The sequence below is a fragment of the Ornithorhynchus anatinus genome, chromosome 1 (assembly GCF_004115215.2).
Source record: "Ornithorhynchus anatinus isolate Pmale09 chromosome 1, mOrnAna1.pri.v4, whole genome shotgun sequence".
Taxonomy (NCBI): Eukaryota; Metazoa; Chordata; class Mammalia; order Monotremata; family Ornithorhynchidae; genus Ornithorhynchus; species Ornithorhynchus anatinus.
The window spans coordinates 42068382-42083309 of NC_041728.1; the positions used below are offsets into that span (position 1 = coordinate 42068382).

Here is a 14928-nt window from a genome sequence, read left to right on the forward strand (position 1 = left end):
AGAATGGAGAGGTTTTTGAGGAGTGGAGGATGTGTGCAAAACAATGTTTTAGAAAAATGAGTTAATTCTAGACTGGAGAGGGGAGAGATTGGAGAGTGGGAGGCCTGTCAGAAGGTCGATGCAGTAGTCAAGAGCCTGGCCTAGTGGAAAGAGCACAGGCTTTGGAGTCAGAGGACCTATGCTCTAATCCTGGCTCCGCCGTTGGTCTGCTATGTAATATTGGGCAAGTCAATTCACTTCTCTGGGCCTCAACTACCTCATCTGTAAACCTAGATCTGTAATTCCTCCCTCCAGCTTAGACTATGATCCTTATGTAAGATAGAGACTGTGTCAACACCTGCACTTAATACTGTGCCTGACACAGAGTAAGTGCTTAACAAGTACCATAAAAAGAAAAATCTGACAAGTGCTTGAACCTGAATGATGACAGTTTAGATGGAGAAGGGGCAGATTCTGGAGATGTTGTGAAGAAAGAATCAACACGATTTGGTGAAAGATTGAATATGGGGGTAGAAAAGGAATCCAGGATAATGGCAACACTGTGGGTTTGAGAGATGGACGAGGATGGTGGTGGTGACAAGAGTGATGCAAAAGTTGGGAGGAGAAGATTTGGGAGGGAAGGTAAAGAGTTCAGTTGATAACAGGATATGCCTGTGATACTCAACATAATCGAACATCATAGAGTTGTCCTGAAAGGCAGGAGGAGATTCCAGATTGCAGAAAAGGAGAGAAGCCAAGGCAAGTGAAGTAGATTTGAGAATCATCTGCAGAGAGGTGGTAATTGATGTAGTGAGAGTACAAGAGTTCTCCAGAGGAGTGGGTGTAGATGAAGAATAACATAGACTAGTAGATAGAGTATGGGCCTGGAAGTCAAAAGGACATGGGTTTTAATTCTGACTCTGCCACTTGTTAGCTGTGTGATCATGGACAAGTCACTTAATTTCTCTGTGCCTCAGTTATCTGTAAAATGGATATTAAGACTGTGAATCCCATATGGGGCATGGACTGTGTGCAACCTGATTACCTTGTATCTACCCCAGCTCTTAGAAGAGTGCCTGGCACAGAGTAAGCATTCAATAAATGCCACAAAAAAAAAACAACTAACCTTGTGGGACTCCCATAGTTTGGGAATCTGTTGCTGAGGAAGGACCACTGAAAAAGATTAAGAAGGAGCAGCCAGAGGGGGAAGAGAAGAACCAGGAGAGGGCAGTGTCAGAGAAAACATGCTTAGGTAGTATTTTCAGGATGAGATAGTGGTGCACAGTGTGAAAGGTAGCTGAGAAGTCAAGAAAAATTTGGATGGAATAGAGACTATTTGATTTTTGGGAGAAGTTCATAGGTGACTTTGGAGAGGGCACTTTCAGTGAAGTCTAAGCTCCTTGTGGGCAGGGGATGTGTCTATCCAACTCTGTTATATGACCCAAGTGTTTAGTACAGTACTCTGCACACAGTAAGCGTTCAACAATACGATTAGTTTGATTGAATGCCAGGTTGTTGTGGGTCGAGGAGGGAGATGTAGTGGAATTGGAGGCAGCATGCATAAATGGCCCATATGTGGAGTTTTGACATGAATGGTAGGAGGGAGATTGGGTGATAGCTGGAAGATGCAGTGTGGGTGAGAGTGTGCCTAGGAGAGATGGGTGCATTGAAGTATTTTAAGGGTAGGAGCCATTTGAGGGTGTACAGTTGAAGATGGTAGTCAAGGAGGGTAGAAGACAAGCACACAAAGGGACCAATCCTCAATTTGAGTAGCCTATATTGTCCCCAAGAAATGTGTCTCAAATGCGAAAGATAACCAGTTGCACAATGCTGAATAACTGAAAGATACACATATTCAACAAAAGCAAGTTAGTTAATAAATATTTAATAAATGTGAGTGCTTAAGTGCCTAATGAGATTGTTGTCTTGTTTTATGATGTCGAGTCATCTCCGACCCATAGCAACTCAATGGGCACATCTCTTCCAGAATGCCCCACTTCCATCTGAAATCATTCTGGTAGTCTATCCGTAGAGTTTTCTGGGTAAAAATATGAAAGTGGTTTACTGTTGCCTTCTTCTGCACAGTAAACTTGAGTTTCCACCCTCTATTCTCTCCCATGCCTCTGCTGCCCAGCACAGGTGAGTTTTGGCTTGTAGCAGATTGCCTTCCACTAGCTAGCCACTGCCCAAGCTAGGAATGGAATGAGTACCTATGCTGGACTGTCCCTCACATAGCCGAGATTGGTAGAGTACTGGAAACTCTCCAGGTGTGAACCTGAGAGGGGGCCTGATATTACATGACCAGGAAAGTGGAAGGTCAGCTTCAGCTTCCTGGAGGAGGTGACATTGTAGAAGTACTTTGAAAGAGAGAAGTGTGTGTTTTGGTGAAGCTGAGCAGAGAGGCTGTTCCAAGAAGGAGGAAAGTCTTGAGCAATAACAGGGATGGAGAGTCTGGACCATGGTCATTAGATGGTTAATTTGGGGGATTTTAATGAGCTGGGGTATAGCGAGATTTTTTCTCAGTCATGATCTCGACAAAGTGGATCAGTTGGGAGGGTCCTGATGACAGTGGAAGGCAGTAGAATTCCCAGTGTGTGCTTTTGGTATTGACCTGAAGTGGAGTAGTTGTGCAAAGAATGGATGGAAAAAACAGACGTTTGAAGAGGCAGCCTGGAGGAACATAATAACAATAATAATAATAATATTGGTATTTGTTAAGCGCTTACTATGTGCAGAGCACTGTTCTAAGCACTGGGGGAGATACAGGATAATCAGGTCGTTCCACGTGAGGCTCACAGTTAATCCCCATTTTACAGATGAGGTAACTGAGGCACAGAGAAGTTAAGTGACTTGCCCACAGTCACACAGCTGACAAGTGGCAGAGCTGGGAGTTGAACCCATGACCTCTGACTTCGAAGCCCAGGCTCTTTCCACTGAGCCATGCTGCTTCCCTAAGCAGCGTGATGACGACTCATCGCTCATGCTGTCACTGTAGGCTGTTATCGGTGCAGATCGGCTCCAGTGGAGCATTTGTAACTCTCAATTCATGAGGCCCAAAATCAGGGTTCTTATGTAGAAACAGATTGCCCAGTCTTACTCCCCTGTGTAATCTGTAGCAAAGAATACAGGTCACTGCTTGGCCTATACAGCTCTACCTACCCTCATAGAGAATTATCAGCAGCTGTTGGACCAGTGGAAAGAGCATGGACCTGGATTCTAATCCCAGCTCTGCTTCTTGCTCACTGTGTGACCTTGGACAAGTCACTTAACTTCTCTGGGCCTTAGTTTCTTCATCTGTAAAATGAGGATAAAGTATCTGTTCTCTGTCCCTCTTAGACTATAAGCCCACGTGGGGTGGTGACTGTGTCCAATCTGATTATAATGTTTTCTGTCTCAGGGCTTATTAAGTGTTTGGCACGTAATAAGCACTAAACAAATACCATAATTATTTTTGTTATTATTTGCAAAGACTTGTGGTTTGGAATGGTGTCACACATTTGAATGTTTGCAAAGGAAGTCAATGACAATGATGTATTTCATCTTCTTCTTTTTCCTTAAGGCACATTGAAATCAATACTGTTCTTTGGGATTTACCTCTCTCATTCAGACCCTAGGGCCATATTCATTTGCCTCCCTTACTCTGGAGACTCTGACATTTGGACACTTGATATTAGCCCCAACCCCACAGCACCTACGTACATATCTTTCAGTTATATATTATAATTTACTCTTTCATATTAATGTCTGTTTCCCCTCTAGACCATAAGCTCCTCGTGGGCAGGAAACATGTCTGCTTATTCTGTTGTAATGTATTCTCCCAAGTGCAGTCCTCTGCATGTAGTAAGTACTCAATAAATACCACTGGTTCTTTGATTGGGACTATCACTGTTTAGCTCATCTCTGTCTCAGCTCAAAACGGAGGAGGAGAGCCAAGAACAGTGCTTCAGTGTCCAAACCAACATTAGCCCTGGCTACAGCTCAAACTGCTTGGAATTCCAAGTTTCTGTTGCCTTGAGTGATGCAAAACACAGATTTAGAATTTGGCACCCTTTCTCCAGTAAATCTCTAGTTTGAATGTCAGCTTTATATGAGAAGGGAAATAGTCTGCCTGCTTTAAATCTGTAAGAACGAGATTGAGTCAACGATGGTAGCAAGTCCATAGCAAAGACTGAGGGAGATACTCATAGGTGCAAAAAACCCCCAAGAGATATGTTCCCAGGTCTGTTTCTACCTCCCTGCAGAGCTAGTGGGGTGCAGTGTAAAATCACTGCTTTATAAGACTAACTTTAAAATTAGATCCGGCAAAGTCCCAAATCTAGAAGCTCATCGCTCATAATAGCATATCAACTTTCCCAGATTTCTGGCATTTGTTCACAATAGCACATTGGCGATGATCTCCCCTCCTGCTGGTTCCTCCCTTTCGTCTCACCTTGCCTCTCAGGTCTCAAGTTCTCAGTTTGGAATTTGCTGGAAAGCGGGGGCTTATACCAACAAGGGAAGAAATGCCCTTTCTCTGCTGAACATTTCGGGGGAGATCTGGATGTCCTGTTGAAGACCTTTTGGTGACATTCTTGATTAGAGAGAGAAATGTCATTTGTGTGACATTCTTGATTAGAGAGAGAAAGATATTTTTCTCCTTTGCTCCTTATTCATTTCTCTTCAGCATAACTTTAACATCAGTCACCCCTATTCTCTTCATGGCTCTTAGAGCTTAAATCAATAGATTCTATTTACCAAACACTTCCTATGTGCAGAATGCTGTACTAGATGCCTCAATGCAACAGAGTTGGTAGACACATTCCCTTGCCCACAACAAGTTCACAGTTTAGAGAGGGAAACAAGAGTAACAGTCAAGAGGTGGATAGCGTTTGGGTCTGGGAGTCAGAAAGACTTGGGTTCTAATCCTGGCTCTGCCACTTGTCTGCTGTGTGATCTTGGGCAAGTCACTTGACTTCTCTGTGCCTCAGGTACCTAATCTGCAAAATGGGGATTAAGGCTGTGAACCCCATGTGGGACATGGACTGTGTCCAACTTGATTACCTTGTTTCTGTCCCAGCTCTTAGAACAGTGCCTGGCACATAGTAAGCGCTTAACAAATACCATAAAAAAAGACAGTGCCAAATCTGAAACCCAATATGTGTGCCTTCAGGGTGAGATAGATTGTTCTCCCTTCAAAATTCAGGTAATAATTAGAAGCTGTCTCTAATGCTAGCCTTCTCACTGTGCCTTGATCTCATCTATTTCGCCGCTGGACTCTTGCTCACGTCCTTCCTTTGGCCTGAAACACCCTCCTTCCTCAAATCTGACAATTACTCTCCATCATTCAAAGTCTTATTGAAAGCACATCTCCAAGAGGCCTTCCCTGACTAAGCCCCCCTTTCCTCTTCTCCCACTCCTGTCTGAATTGCCCCGACTTTCTCCCTTTCTGCATCGCCCCCTTCTAGCCTCACAGCACTATGTACATATCTATAATTTATTTATGTTAATGTCTGTCCCTGTCCTAGACTGTAATCTCATTATGGGCAGGGAATGTGTCTGTTTAATGTTATATTATACTCTCCCAAGTGCTTAGTACATACAGTACTCTGAACATAGTAAGCTCTCAATAGATATGAATGAATGAATGAGCCGGAGATGTCATGAAAGGCAACTCTTGTGTCTCACCATCTCAGATCTGAGGTGACCGACAGACTGTCAAGACAGGCCAGCCAGAGACACCTGAGCAAAGGATTTCTGCCTCCTCCTTAGGCTGTGAACTCCATGTGGGACAGGGACTGTGTCCAATCTACTTATATTGCATCTATTCCAGCGCTTAGTACAATGCTTGGTACATAGTAAACTCTTAAATACCACACAAAGAAAGAAAATGGGACCTCATTTATATCAGTGGAGTAGAATTTTGAGTCCCTAAATCTCTGCCAGTATTACCAGCCTTCTTGTCCTTACCCAATCAATTGCATGCCTGAATGATACAAGGATTACATATCACCCTTCATTATCATATCAGATTCTTCAACATGGTCTGATAGGCTCAGATCACTCACTTTGGGGTTTGGTTTTTTGTGTGTGTGAAATGCCAGAGAACATGTGGAACTTTTCCTCAGTGGCCAGACAGCAAGATTGTGGAAGGGAGGATATTAGTCTTGTTATGGGAGACAAAAAAAAAATTGATTCAACAATTTTGTCTTCCCTAGTCAATAAACAAGCAATCAGGGCCAAATGTAGATATTAAATGTCACAACTATTAATCAGGTTAATTATTCTACCTCAAGAAGAATGAGGGAGTGTGTGAATTAAGATGGTAATGAACTTTAGGAATGAAAGAGAGAGAAAGAGACCCCCAACTATTGATTTTAAGCCCTGAGGCTGGAAAGGGGATGAGAATTTTTAGTTGATGGGGAATGGAAAGCCACAGGCTTCAAAGGGCAAAACACCAGAAAGCACCATTTTGAAATGCTTTGGTCCTGATTGGACACTCTCAGATTAGGTCAAAATCCTGGGGTGATCCAGGTCTGGCAGCATCCAGGTCAAACAGTTATGGGGTGATCATCCCTTCCCCATGGCATTACACCTGTGAAACAATATGCCTTGGATTTATTTAATAAAAACAAACATTTATATGCCCATTTTTCCTGTTTATCCAGAGTAACCTAGTGGAGCAAGCACAGGCCTAGCCTAGGAGTCAGGAAACTTAGCTTCTATTCCATGCTACTTGTCTGCTGGTGGAACTGGGCAAGTCAACTTAAAAGCTCTGTGATATGGTAATAAGATAACTGTTCTACCTCCCTCATAGACCGAGAGCCCCATGTGGGTCAGACACTGTTTCTGATCTGCTTGTTGTGTATCTACCCAGCGTTTAGTATCTTGCTTGGCACATAGTGAGCACTTAATATGACAATTATTATTTTACCCATTGGTAGGAATGGAATGGGAAGCGTGGCTCGGTGGAAAGAGCATGGGCTTTGGAGTCAGGGCTCATGAGTTCGAATCCCAGCTCTGCCACTTGTCGGCTGTGTGACTGTGGGCAAGTCACAACTTCTCTGTGCCTCAGTTCCCTCATCTGTAAAATGGGGATTAAGACTGTGAGCCCCACGTGGGACAACCTGATTCCCCTATGTCTACCCCAGCGCTTAGAACAGTGCTCGGCACACAGTAAGCGCTTAACAAATACCAACATTATTATTATTATTATTAATGGGAACACTTTTCTGGCTGCTCTTGTTCTCCACACTTCTTGAACCTCAGGAAAGAAACCTTAGGCAGGTCATGATAGCAGGAGAGTTTGGCTCCCATCAAGGCAGTGTACTACTTCTCACAAGGCTGTGTATGAGAGAATCTGGATCCAAACCGGTTGTAGACGTTAATTCACTCCAGGGTTAAGAAAAAGGAGCAAAGCGATTGTTCCTTCCAGCTTGTCCTCTTCTTGACTGGTCTCAGAATCTCCACATGAGTCAGGCCCCATGACCATTCCCCATTCCTCTCTCTCCCACCTATAAAAAGCATAGTATTTCATAATAATTATGGTATTTGTTAAACAAAACTGTTGTCCATGTCTCCCCACTCCTCAAAACCTCCAATGATACCCATCCATCTCTGTGTCAAACAGAAATTCCCTACTATTGGCTTTATCCCTCTAGACGGAGAGCTTGTTTGGGGCAGGGAATGTGTCTTCCAACTCCATTTTATTGTACTATCCCAAGTGCTTAGTACAGTGATCTGCACACAGTAAGTGCTCAATAAATACAATTGATAGCCTTAAACAGTTTCCCCCACCTTCCTTACTTTTCTGATCTACTAAAACCCAGCCCATACACTTCACTCCTCTAAAATCAACCCACTGACTGTGTCTCCATCTTGTCTGTCTTGCTGCTGATTCCTTGCCCATATCCTCTCTCTGCCCTAGACCCTCCTTCTCCTTCATATCTGAAAGATCATCTCTCTCCATATATTCAAATCCTTATTAAAATGACATCTCCTCCAAGAGCTCTTACCCCTCTAAGTCCTTATTTCCTCTATTTGCTTGCCCTTCTGCATCTCCTATACACTTGGATATGTATCCGCTAAGCATCTGGATACTCCCCCCGACACTCAGTCCCATGGCACTTATGTACATAACCTTTTATTCTGTCATTTCCCCTACCTATAATTTACTTGACTGTCTGTCTCCCTCTCTCAATTATAGGCTCTTTGTGGTCAGGGATCATGTCTACCAATTCTACTGTGATGTATTCTCCCAAGTGCTTAATAGAGTGATCTGCACAAAGTAAGTGCTCTGGGGTAGATACAAAGTAATCAGGTTGTCCTACATTAATCCCCATTTTACAGATGAGGTAACTGAGGCACGGAGATGTTAAGTGACTTGCTCATGGTCACACAGCAGATATGTGGCAGAGCTGGGGTTAGAACCCACATCCTCTGACTTCCAAGCCCATGTTGTTGCTACTAGGCCATGAATATCACTGATAATTGATATTCCCAACACTGGTGTAGATACAAGATACTCAGGCCAGGCACAGTCCTTGTTCCTCATGGGGCTCAGGGAATAATAATAATAATATTATTCTATTGATTCTATTATTCTTGATTCTATTTAGTTGCCATTGTTTTTACAAGATGTTCTTCCCCTTGACTCTATTTATTGCCATTGTTCTTGTTTTTCTGTCTCCTCCGATTAGACTGTAAGCCCGTCAAACGGCAGGGACTGTCTCTATCTGTTGCCGACTTGTTCATTCCAAGCACTTAGCACAGTGCTCTGCACATAGTAAGCACTCAATAAATACTATTGAATGAATGAATGAATAATAATAATGTTGGTATTTGTTAAGCACTTACTATGTGCCAAGCACTGTTCTAAGCACTGGGTAGAAACAAGGGAATTGGGTTGTCCCACGTGGGGCTCATAGTCTTCATCCCCATTTTACAGATGAGATAACTGAGGATCAGAGAAGTTAAGTGACTTGCCCAAGCTTACACAGGTGACAAGTGGCAGAGTGGGGATTAGAACCCATGACCTCTGATTCCCAAGCCAGGGCTCTTTCCACTAAGCCATGCTGCTTCACAGCGTATAGGGGCAAGGGAGAATAGATATTGCGTCCCCATTTTCAGATGAGGAAACAGAGGTTCAGATAAGTTAAATGACTTGTCTGAGGTCACACAGCAGGCAAGTGGCAGAAGCAGGATTAGAACCCAGACCCTCTAACTCCCAGACCAGCACTCAAATCTGAAATTACTCTTCCTGCCTTCAAAGCCATACTGAAGGTATATCTCCTCCAAGAGGCCTTCCCTGACTAAGCCCTCCTTTCCTCTGCTCCCACTCCTTTCTGCGTCACCCTGTCTTGCTCCCTTTATTCATCCCCCCTCTCAGCACTTTTGTACATATCTGTAACATCTATTTATATTAATGTCTTTCTTCCCCTCTACCCTGCAAGCTCATTGCGAGCAGGGAATGTGTCTATTGTATTGTACTCTTCCAAGTGCTTAATACAGTGCTCTGCACATAGTAAGTGCTCAGTAAATATGACTGACTGGGCCACTGCTAATCATGACTGATCTTGGCCGACGTGCAGTTCTTTTTGCATCACCACTGTCCCAGGGGGGCTCTGTAAAGTATTTGTACCTATGTATACCTCTGTGTGCCTTAGCCCAGCGCCTATCCTACCAGTTTCAGTTGAGCACGACATCATCTGGCCTCCCTTGGGGACTCTCTTCTTTCTCTCTCTGGCTTTCCTTCATCATCATTATCATCCCCAACATCATCTATCGGAGGAAGTAGAGGATGTAAGCAGCATCTGCTGCACTCCAGCCATTCCCTTAATGAAGCCACATTAATCTCATGACCCTCCTGCCCAGTGATAGTGATGACCGCAGTAATGATGCCCTGAAGCACACCCTCAGGAAGTGTGCTCTGAGCATTCGGTTAACAGCCTCACCCAGTTTGATCTGATTTAGCATTCTGTGTTTGGAAACTCGATATTGGATCGCTAGTCCTGGGGTCTGATTGTATGTGCTTTGTCTAGCCTCAAAAGAGCATTTAGGGGGCAGGGGTTCAAAATATTTGCTCTTTCATTCTCCCTCTGATTTTCTCTTTTCACTCATGTTCACCATACCTATTTTCTCCTCTTTATAGGGCTTCTTGAAGAATCATCCTCTTTTCATTCATTCATTCAATAGTATTGAGTGCTTGCTATGTGCAGAGCACTGTACTAAGCGCTTGGAATGTACAATTTGGCAACAGAGCCAATCCCTGCCCATTGACGGGCTTACAGTCTAATCGGGGGAGACAGACAAAAACAGTAGCAATAAATAAAATCAAGGGGATGTACATCTCATTAACCAAATAAATAGGGTAATAAAAATATATATAAATGAGCAAATGAGCACAGTGCTGAGGGGAAGGGAGAGGGGGAGGAGCAGGGGGAAAGGGGGCTTAGCTGAGGGGAGGTGACGGGGGGGCAGAGGCAGCAGAGGGAGCAAGGGAAAAGGGGAAGCTCAGTCTGGGAAGTGTACTGGACAATTTACCATCCTGTCTCTGTTCTGTCTCCTTCCCATATTGTACTAGGCAATTGACCATCCTGGCTCCATTCTTTCTCCTTCCAATATTGTGCTAGACATTAATTAAATGTCTCCATTTAATCTCCTTCCTTTGGTAGATCAATCAGTTAAATTTGGGTAACGATGTGTCAATTACATTACCTTATAAGGACCACTCCTAAGAAATGGTTATGACTGGAGGGTGGAGTTCCGGACAACTGCAAGGGGGTTGGGTGGGATTTGGGGTGCCCACTGGAAGAATTGCGGTCGAGTGGAACATGAAAATGCTTGCAAATAAAGGTACCGGGTTCGGGATGGCTCGGGGCTGTTCGTCACTCGTACCCCCCTGGGGTGAATGGCGCGCAGCCACTTTCTGCCCTTTCCTGCTCTCTCCACTCGCTCTCTTGAGTCTGGTCATTTCTACACCAAGGTCACCAAACCCTCTCATGTGATTGCGAGATCAGAGTCGTTTCTCTGACAAAAATCTGCAACAGAAGGCCTTTTGGTGGAGGCAAGCTCTCAGTAGGGCTGTGAATAGGGGAAGAGAGTTAGTTTGGCAGATGTGAGAAGGGAGGGCATTCCAGGACAGAGGTAGGACGAGGGCCAGGGGTGGACGGCGGGCTAGGCGAGAACAGGGAACGGTGAGGAGGTGGGCGGCAGAGGAGCGGAGCATACGGGGTGGGCAGTAGAAAGAGAGAAGGGAGGAGAGGTAGGAGGGGGCAAGGTGATGGAGAGCCTTGAAGCCTAGAGTGAGAGGTTTTTTGTTTCGTGCGGAGGTTGGTAGGCAACCACTGGAGGTTTTTAAGGAGGGGAGTGACATGCCCAGAGCGTTTCTGCTTTAAGATGATCCAGACAGCGGAATGAAGAATAGACTGGAGCCGGGAGAGACAGGAGGAAGGAAGATCAGAGAGATGGCTGACACAATAGTCCAGCCGGGATATTATGAGAGAGAGATATTATTATTATCCTCTTCTCCGTTATCCAGTCAATCAGATTTTAAGCTACTTGTGGATAGGGATCAGGTCTACCAACTTGCTTGTAATGTACTTCCCCAAGAGCTTAGTATAGTGCTCAGCACACATTAAGCACTCAAGCAATCAATCATATTTACTTAGTGCTTACTGTGTACAGAACACTGTACCAAGTGCTTGGTAGAGTACAGTGTAACAGAGTTGGTAGACATGTTCCCTCTCACAATAATTAATAGCATTTATTATGACTTACTGAGCCCTTATTGAGTGCAGAGTACTATACTGAACGCTTAGGCTAGAACAGTATAGTTGGTAACTATGATCACTGCCCTCAAGGAGTATCTATCATGAGAGAAAAAACACTAAACCAAATTAGAGATAGGGATAGCATCCGAGTTTAAAGACATGAACCTAAGTTCTGTGGTGGAGGCCATGGGGATCATTCTACCAACTCTTATACTCTTCTAAGTGCTTAATACAGAGTGCTGCACACAGTAAGCAAGCACCATGGCCGAGTGGAAAGAGCAAAAGAGCACAGGCCTGGCAGTCAGAGGACCAGGATTTTAATCCCGGTTCTGCCAATTGCTTGCTGTGTGATCTTGGGCATTTAGCTTCTGTATGTCTCAGTTTCCTCAGTTGTAAATTGGGGATTAAATATCTGTTCTCCCTCCAACTGAGATGGTAAACCCCATATGGGACAGGGACTGTGGCCAGTCTAATTATCTTGAATCCACTGCAGTGCTTAGGAAAATACTTGACACATAGTAAGTGCTTAAAAAATACCAATAAATAAATAAATACCATTCAGTGGTTGATTGATCATTGCATGAGTGCCAGACCTCTTGGAACTTGGCCAACTGTGCAGGAAAATGAAGCAAAAAAGACTAGGAGGAGGCAGGGCATAATCTAGTTGAAAGAGTAAGTACAGGGAAACAGGGAACTGGGGTTTTAATCCCAGCCCCTTCACTGTCTGCTGTGTGACCTTGGGCAAGTCACTTAACTTCTTTGGGTCTTAGTTTCCTATAAAATGTGGATTAAATACCTATTTATCCCCACCCCTTAGATTCTGGGCCCCATGAAGGACAGGGACTGTGTCTGACGTGATTATCTTGGGTCTATTACCCTGGCAAAGTGATTGGCACATAGTGAATGCTTAATATTACCACAAGTCTTAGTATGTGGATTAGGATGTGGGTAATCAGATGGCAGTAGATTCTTTTATCTTCCCCTGAAGCCCTCCAGATTCCTACTAGAACTTTAGGGTGTAAGCGCCCCTCTAAACTGTTAGCTCCATGGGGCCAAGGAACATATCTACCAACTCTGTTATATGTGTATTCATTCATTCATTCATTCATTCAGTCAGTCAGTCATATTTATTGAGCCCTTACTATGTCAGGGGACTGTACTAAGCGCTTGGAGTGTACAGTTTGGCAACAGAGACAATCCCTGCCCAACAATGGGCTCACAGTCTAAATAGGGGAGACAGACAACAAAACAAAACAAGTAGTCTGGCGTCAATATCATCAAGATAAATAGAATCATAGATATATACACATCATTAAAATGAATAGAGTAAATAAATACTATATACAAATGCACAAGTGCTGTGGGGAGGGGAAGGGGGAAGAGCAGAGGGAGGGAGTAGGGGGAATGGGGAGGGGAGGAGGAGAAGAGGGAAAGGGAGGGCTCAGTCTGGGCAGGCCTCCTGGAGAGGTGAGCTCTCAGTAGGGCTTTGAAGAGGGGAAGAGAGTTAGTTTGGCGAAGGTGAGGAGGGAGGGCATTCAAGGTCAGTGGTAGGACGTGGGCCAGGGGTCGATGACGGGACAGGCACGAACAAGGGACCGTGAGGAGGTGAGTGGCAGGGGAGTGGAGTGTACAGGGTGGGCTGTAGAAGGAGAGAAGGGAGGTGAGGTAGGAGGGGGCTAAGTGATGTACTCTCCTGTACATTCCCAAGTGTACAGTGTACTCTCCCAAGTGCTTAGTACAGGGCTCTGCACACAGTAAGCACTCAGTAAACACTATTGACTGACATTAATTGGAGAATCAGATCCTCTCAGTATGTTTCCACCCAACTATCTGAATCAGAGTATCTTTCCTGTTCTTTTAACTCACTCTTGAATTCTGCTGGTCCCATCAGTGCAAGATTCCCTTTATATTAGAAACATTTCAGATTACGAGATTATTAGAATCTCCTCTGCCATTTTTTGCTTGCCATAACTCTCTCTTTAGCCAAACACCAATGCTAACCAATCAACAGCTCCTTCTCTTGGTCCAACCCCCCTCTGAATCTATGCCCTACACCAAAATCTCAGTCTCATGACCTAGTCTATGAAGGAGGCCCCCTGCATTTTCAACATTCCCTCTGCACCCAGTAACAGAATTGCTGCTTCTTAGCACACACATATTGACATTCCACAGAAACACACATAGAGCCATAGGCAACCAGTCAATGCAGAACACATCTGAATTGAATATATCAAAAGAGTCATTTCATGGTTGACTGAAATTTCCAATACAATTCCCTCTAAAAGGAGCATGTGTCTGTATGTGGATGTAAGTGTTTTATAAATATATACACATATGTACATCCTGCTGTGGGTAGCAACATAATGCTCAAATGATTGCTGCTTGATATATTTCAAAATTTTCTAAATGATGATGGTAGTACATGGCAAAGTAGAATCCAAACCACCCCTATAGATGGATGCAGTGTCCCCAGAGAAGGAAGATGTATCTGCAAAAGATTTCACAGTTGTATCAAAGCAGGTTTATAGAAATAAGAAACTCCAGCTACTTCTGGAAAGGTGACCACAATATCTTGAAGAGACACTGGGCAATGTTAGTAGTAATAATAATAATAATAATAATAATTGTGGCACTTGTTAAACACTTACTATGTGCCAGGCACTGTGCTAAGTGATGGGCTGGATACAAATTGGGTTGGACACAGTCCCTGTCTCACGTGGGGCTCACAGTCTCATTCCCCATTTTACAGATGAGGTAACTGAGGCACAGAGAAGTGAAGTGACTTGCCCAAGGTCACACAGCAGACAAGTGGTGGATCTGGATTAGAACCCATGACCTTCTGATTCCCAGGCCTATCCTCTATTCACTACACCATGAGACACACCATTAACACAAGTTACTTGTAGCCAAACAAGCAATCCCTTTTTAACCCTATGCTGTAACTAATGGCCAAATTTATTTTGTTTTATTTTTATTTTTTATGGTAATTGTGATGCATTTATTATGTGCCAAGCACTGGGGTAAACACAAACAAGGTAATCAATTTGGACACAGTCCATGTCCCACAAGGGGCTCACAGTCTTAATCCCCATTTTACAGATAAGGTAACTGAGGAACAGAGAAGTTTAAGTGACTTGCCCAGTGTCACATAGACAAGTGCCTGAGCCAGGATTAGAACCCTTGCATAAGGGAGCTTCTTTGA

General features: G+C 44.0%; 1 protein-coding gene and 1 non-coding gene across 2 annotated transcripts in view; one reads left to right on the forward strand and one right to left on the reverse strand.

Annotated features, from left to right (window-relative positions):
• NRXN3 (neurexin 3) overlaps positions 1–14928 on the forward strand; it is a 1784727-nt gene that overhangs the window by 628725 nt on the left and 1141074 nt on the right.
• LOC114815567 lies at positions 2129–2264 on the reverse strand. Its single transcript, XR_003763360.1, has one exon. It is a non-coding gene; the product is annotated as a small nucleolar RNA SNORA7 (small nucleolar RNA).